The sequence below is a fragment of the Petaurus breviceps genome, unplaced genomic scaffold (assembly GCF_028583685.1).
Source record: "Petaurus breviceps papuanus isolate PSGF00001 unplaced genomic scaffold, PetGlider_PUasm1.0 556, whole genome shotgun sequence".
Classification (NCBI taxonomy): Eukaryota; Metazoa; Chordata; class Mammalia; order Diprotodontia; family Petauridae; genus Petaurus; species Petaurus breviceps.
In genome coordinates, this window is record NW_027186374.1 from 1,260,166 (window position 1) to 1,267,269 (window position 7,104).

Below are 7,104 nucleotides of genomic sequence, written 5' to 3' on the forward strand. Positions count from 1 at the left end.
AGAAGAAGAAGAAGAAGAAGAAGAAGAAGAAGAAGAAGAAGAAGAAGTGGAAGAAGGAGTGGAGGAGGAGGAGGAGGAAGGAGGGAAGGGAAGAGGAGAGGGGCAGGGGAGAGGAAGGGAGGGAGCACAAAGAAGAGGAGATAATGGGAAAGCGCCAAGTTGGTCAAGAAGCAGGATATCATCAGAGAGGACTGACTGTGCTAGAAAGCTGATTTGAGTCCTACTTGTGATAATTGTAAACTAGGTGATGTTGGACAAGTTGCTCCAGTTTCTTGCTTTGTAGAAGCTGAATGTTGGAATGGGTGAACTCCCAGGCTTGAAGGCTGGTTATATATTCTAAGGCAGTGCTGTTCAAATAGACATAGGTGCCACTAAGCCATACATAAGAATCCATGCAGGCAGTAAAGTGACTTAATTTTAAAGTGCATTATTATATGTATTTTAATTTATTTTGTTAAATACTTCCCAATTATGCTTTAATCTGCTGTGAGCTGCACTCAGACACTTTGTGCCAGGCCCACGGGCTATGTGTTTGGCACCTCTCTGTAAGGTCCCAACCAGCTTTGCCAGTCTCTGTTCTAAAATCTCAGCTCTGATAAGATTGTGCTTTCTGATAAGACAAGGATCCACAGCTGCTGTGATAAGCCACATTGCTATTAACTCATCACAGTACGGAATGCAGTCTTACCTACTGAATAAATGGTCAACATGGGCCTCTGGGCTTTGCAACACACGCACATGAAAAAGGCAGCAGGTCCCAGCTACTTCTCTTCCCTCAGGTCCTCTGGGAGCAGCTTAATAGCCCCCCTGTGTCCTTCACTGGCTCTTCCCTTTGGCAGTCAGAGAAGCTGGAGCCGCTGCATGATGGATGGATGGGCCTTTTCTGATCTTGCTATCAGTCACTTAGTTACACTACAGCCCGCACCCACTGGGATTTATGGAATTCTTATTGACAAGATGCAGGCTGCTTTGGCAAACAGCAGCTTACAACGCCTGGGAGCAGGATTTAATTTAGCAGGATGTGAGTGCTTAATGCTGCACAAAAATCACAAATAATTTATTACTTTCAGTCGCCCGTGGGGATTGTTACAGCTTTGTATTCAGATAGTCATATGTGTAATTGACTTAGAGAATTAGAGCTGTGGCCCTGAGAGCAGCAGCTAATGGAGACCTCGATACATTCACTGTTTCTGTGTGTCTGGGCCATGTTTGTTTTTGTAAAGGAAATAAAAAGACATCCAATATGATCCAACATACACACATGTACACATAGTTATTATTCTGATCTTTCTCTAACCAGTCCCCCCTCCACCTGTCCCTCTGTCCCCTCCCCAACACCTCTAAGAGCCACTTACTATAGGAGTACAAACTGTCAGAGATAGAGATGGCTTTAGAGAATGACACACAGAGTAGCAGATCTGGAAAACCCAGGAACATAAAATGTGGGAGCTAGAACAAGCCTTGTCTGTGAATTTGGTAAGCATTTATGAAGTGCTATGGGCCAGGCAGGAGTCCTCGATGCTAGGGATTAAAAGGAAAACAAATCCAACAGTCCCAGTTCTCAAGGACTTTACATTCTCTCTCTCTCTCTGTCTCTCTCTCTGTCCTCTCTGTCTTGCTGTTTCTGTCTCTCTGTGCCTCTGTCTCTGTCTGTGTGTCCCTCTCTGTGTCTGTCTCTCTTCCCCTCTCTCACATTTATACATATACACACATATGCATGCAAATACATAAATACACATGTGCACATAATATATACACAAGTATATTCAATACATATGCATACACATATACCCATATGCATTATGCATGTAAATATACATATACATACACATATGTAATGCACACACATGCACAAACACACACAATATGCATGCATGTGTTTATATATGCGCGTGTGTGTAAATGTGTATTTGTATGTGTATATATGCTTATAGGTGTGTGCATTGTATAGATGTATATGTGTAATTATAGGTGTATTAACATGCTTATCTATATGTGTATATGCATGTGTACACACATATATGTGTATTTGCAGGTATGTGCATACATGTATATACGTGTGTATACACACAGGTGTGTATGTATGTTTTTATGTATATATGTAAATTTTCTTCTTTGGGACCTACATCCAGTAGTAGTTTCACTTCTTTAAAACATATAGTTGGTCTTGCATAATTCCATATTGAAACACATAACAAAAACCTATTGTTTTATAAAGGATTTACCTGAAATTTATGTAGGTAACTTTTATCAGAGGTGACCTTGTCCAGGATTTCTAAAGCTTTGATGGATGCTGGGAATATTTCCAACGGTTATTTAGTCAAGTTTTCCTTGCAATTTCATCTTGAATCAAGGATTGTCTCAGAGTAGGCTATTATTCCTGCAAAGATGACCAAGGGGTGGGAGTGGGAAGGGGGCTAAGGAGACAGGCAGGACTTGTACTGATTTAGGTCCAAATTTGCTTCCAAATGTTTTCTGGATGCTAAATCAGAAAAGTCCTTACTAGGCTTAATCTAACAAAGTGAAATTTCTTCCATCTATGTCCCTTTCCTTTTCCTGACTTCCACCCTCTTAGTGTAAGCTTTCATCGCTTTCACCTGAACTCTTGTGATATCCTGCTGCATGGTATCCTTGCCTCAAATATAGCCACACACCATCCTCCTTTCAGTGACCAAAGTCATTTTCCTAAAGTGCAGGTCTGATCCTGTCATGTCACTCAATACTCCATAAACTTCAGTGGCTTCTATTGCCCTGATAATTAAATATAAAATTATCTGTTTAATCCTTAAGGCCCTTCACAACTGTTCACATACTGACTTTTCTAGTCCTCATATTCCTTCCCACATGATCTGTGATCCTCTAACATGTTCCTCCCTCTTACGCAGCTGGCTAGTGCAGTGGTGTGGCCAGGCCAGTGGTCAGGAAGATCCGAGTTAAAATCTGATCTGATATACTTCGTGGCTGGGTGACTGGGCTGGGCCCTTAACCTCTATTCACTTCAGTTCTCTCATGTCTAAAATGGGGATAATGATAGCATCTGCCTCCTGTGGTTGTGAGGACCAGATGAGCTGACAGCTAGAAAAACTTAGCACGGGGCTTGCCACACAGTGAGCACTGTGGACAGGTTCTTATTGTTATTATTATTTCCCAACTCCAAGATTTTTCATTGCAGTCCCCATAAGCAATCTTGGAACACTCCCCCTCCTTATGTCTGCCTCCTGGCTTCCCTAACTTTATGAGACTTAATTCAGCTCCAATTTCACCTTTAGAAATGCAGTCTGCCCTTCTCACTTCCAGCTATGGCTTTCCCTCCAAGATCACCTTTCCTGTACCCTCTCTATATCTTGTTTGTTGCTTATACATTCTCTGCCTACTGACTGCATGCTTCTTGAGGGCAGGGGTCATGATTTCCCTTTCTTCATATCCCCAGCTCATAATAAGTGCCTAATGAATTCATGTTAATTGGTTGACTTATATAAGTAGCTGATGATGGCATTGGCAATGGTGTCTATAAACATGACATAAAAAGTGTGATACTGATCAAGTCCCACATACCTCTGTGCTCTAGGTGACTCTAAGGCTCTAAGTTGAATAATAAGTGTTGATTGGCTTTGATGGAAAGAGGTTAGTTATTGACAAGACTATCACAATAGATTCACAAAGCCAGAATCAGTAAAAGAAAGAACAAAAACATTATTTGTTAAGCACTCACTATGCGTCAGCCACTGTGTTGAGCACTGGGGGTCAAGTTAAGAGAGATGGAGACAGTCCCTGCCTCCAAGGAGTGTGCAATGAATGAAAGAAGAAACATGGAGGAGAGAGTTGACCATAAGCCTATGGGGTGGCGTCTCAGGGGTTTGGCTGGAAGGTTTGGTGTGTGAAGATAGAGCCAACCTGAAGGTATAGTGGGTAAATGGGCTTTTGCACACACTCATTCACCAACCAACTGGATTACATCATAGGAAAAGAATCTCACAAATGAATAGATTCACTTCTTCCAGAACTGGAAGTCTTAACTGTGGTGTAGAGTGTCAATCTTTGATATAAGATTCCTTATATCACACTGAAAGACCTCTTTATGTAAATAGTCAGCCTGCAGAAAAGGTAAGTAAAGTTAGCCTGTCATGATTGGCTCTTGATGGAGCCATACTGCCTCTATGATCAGAACCTCCTCCCCCCAATACTTATGTAATGTTCTTCAAGAGTTGAAAGGACTGAAATACATACTTCCCTGAAGCCAGCCTGATCATGAGACTCTCTTAACCTACCTGGGCTCATGATTGAAAGACAGAGATATATTGCATCCCCAGGTCCATATTATGTGTTACCTATAAGCTTGAAACTACAAGGAACTGGATAGAAGAAGCAATAAAGTTAGAAGTAGGTCCCAAAGAGAGACTGTAATGAGTTTACAGACGGGCTTCTGAATGTGCCCAGACTGGGACTCAAAGCCTGCCAACCACAGAAACTCACCTGACCCATTCAGCTCCCAAGCCCCAGGCCAACTTCACCAGCTCCTTTTCATTTTTATTTCAGGATATAAAGGGATTGGCTGCTTCTTAAGGGTCTGAGGCACCAACAGTTTGAAGCTATCAGCACAGAAAAAGGTGTCTCGGTCTTGCAGGGGGGAGACCAGTGAGTTATTAATGTTTGAGTCTATGCCAATAGAGCTGAATGCTACGGAGACTAGTGGTATGTCTTCCTTATAACCCCCTTGTTGCTATACTTATACATATAATATACATACACACATACATACACATGTGCACACATGCACATATACACATTCACACATACGTATACACATATATGCTTCTTTGCACCACTTTAAGAGGACATTAACAGACTCTTTAGAAAGCTCTCTTTTATTCCCTCTGTATATGGTTGGTGACACTATGATGGACTGGGAACAACATTAAATGTGACATCATAGAACCCAAAGTCCAGTTCAAACGTTGCGTCTCCTACATTCATCCATGAGATCTGCAGGATCTCTGGACAACCCTGACTGGATCTCAGTTCCTTCCTTTGCAACATGACTATAGTTGGACTAAATGGTCTCTTGGTCCCTCATCTTTTTTGACCTCAGATTATTAGGAAAGTTCATCACTCACTTGTTGCAATGTGCACACGTCTTAACCACATATATATATATATGTATATGTGTGTGTATATATATATATATATACACACATACATATACAGACAAAAATAGCTATATATATATATATATATATAGGAAAAAAAGTAACAAAAGAAAAAAAAAAAACACTACCCTTTTCCAAGTGGCTTACACCTTGCTAAGCAGAAATCCAGGTTGATTTAGCTTTGCCTCTGCTTAGCTGGCTTTTGTGGAATCTCTTTGGTGTCACAAGACAACAAAACAGAAGCTTTAGAACCAGAATTGACCTTTGGAATCTAGTCATGAGCCCTCTTTTTATAGAGGAGGAAACTAAGCATAGAGAGATGAAATTACTTGACCCCAGTCACATGGGCAGTAAATGGAAGAGCTAGGGTTGGAAGCCAGCTGGTTTGTCTTACAAACCCAGGGTTGTGAACACCAATAAGAGAATCATAAAGCTAGTACTCTGTATGTAAGTAATATTCTAGTACAATAATTTCCTGGTTCTGCTCACTTCACTTTGTATCAGTTCATATAAGTCTTTCCAGGTTTTTTTTTAATCATCTCTTTCATCATTTCTTACATCACAATAATATCCAATCATAATCACTTGTTCGGCCATTCCCCAATTGATGGACATCCCCTTAATTTCCATGTCCTTTCTCACCACAGCAAGAGCTGTTATGGATCCTTTTTCTTTTTTTGCATCTCTTTCGGATACACACTCTGAGTAGTGGTATTGCTGGGCCAAAGGTATTTATAGTTTTATAGCACTATGGGTATACTTCCAAATTGCTCTCAGTATGGTTGCATCATTTCCCAACTCCATGAACAAAGTATTAGTGTCCAAATTTTCCCATATTTCCTCCAACATTTGTCATTTTCCTTTTCTTTCATACTAGCCAATCTGATAGGCATGAGATGTTACCTCAGAATTATTTTAATATGCAATTCTTTAATCAATAGTAACTTAGAGAATTTTTTCATATGATTGTAGATAGCTTTGATTACCTTGTCTGAAGACTGCCTGTTCATGTTCTTTGACTACTTATTAATTGGGGAATGACTCTTACTTTTATGAATTTCATTCAGTTCTCTATAATTTTAGAAATGAAACAAAAGAAACATTTTTTAAAAAGTAGAGTATAAAACTAAAAAAGATTTGGCAGGACATGCTATAATAAACTCACCCCAACAGCATTTTAAGGATAGAAAATGAAGGATCACAAGAAACCAAAGAAAATTGTCAAGGTCCCCAAAGATTACTGTAACAAAATGGATCGAATGGATCTCAGCATCGACAACACAGAATCACTGCACTTAGAGCCTCATATCACTCTCCTCAATGTTTTTATTTTTAGTCAGGATGGTAGGAATAATGACAAAAAGGAACAGAGCTGGGGAAAGCAGGGAGATCTGTGCAGGGACTGACATAAAGGTTCCATATGCAAGTTACCCAAAAGAGGGTGAGATTCAAAGGTGGGAAATGTCTTGAACTTTATGAACCTGCTCCCCTACTCCCATCTTAAAAATAAAAAATGAAAGTAGAAAAAAATGTCAATACTGACCTATCTCTCCCTACTGTACATTATCTTTTCTGAGATTAAGAACACCCATGATAAGGGTGTCGAAGTAGACACTCTCATTTTTGGAAATTTTAGAAATAAATGATCCACCTAAGTGCAGTACTCTCTTTTTTCATTTCCTGAAGGGATTGGAGTATTGATCAAAGGGAGGAGGTTTCTCTTTTCAGTTATTGCTATTGGAAAACCCTTGAGGGAAGTACTGTCCTAGAGGGATTAACTAGTCTCAGGAAAATAATTATCCATGAAGGGGCTGAGATAAAGTGCCTGTTGTTTTGTTAGATTAAGGAAAAAAAAGTTAACCTTGAGCTATGTAACCAAATTTTATTGTATTATGAAATTGTTCTTGTTCAATATTCCTCCATATATCACTTATATAATTACTATATTAGAATTATT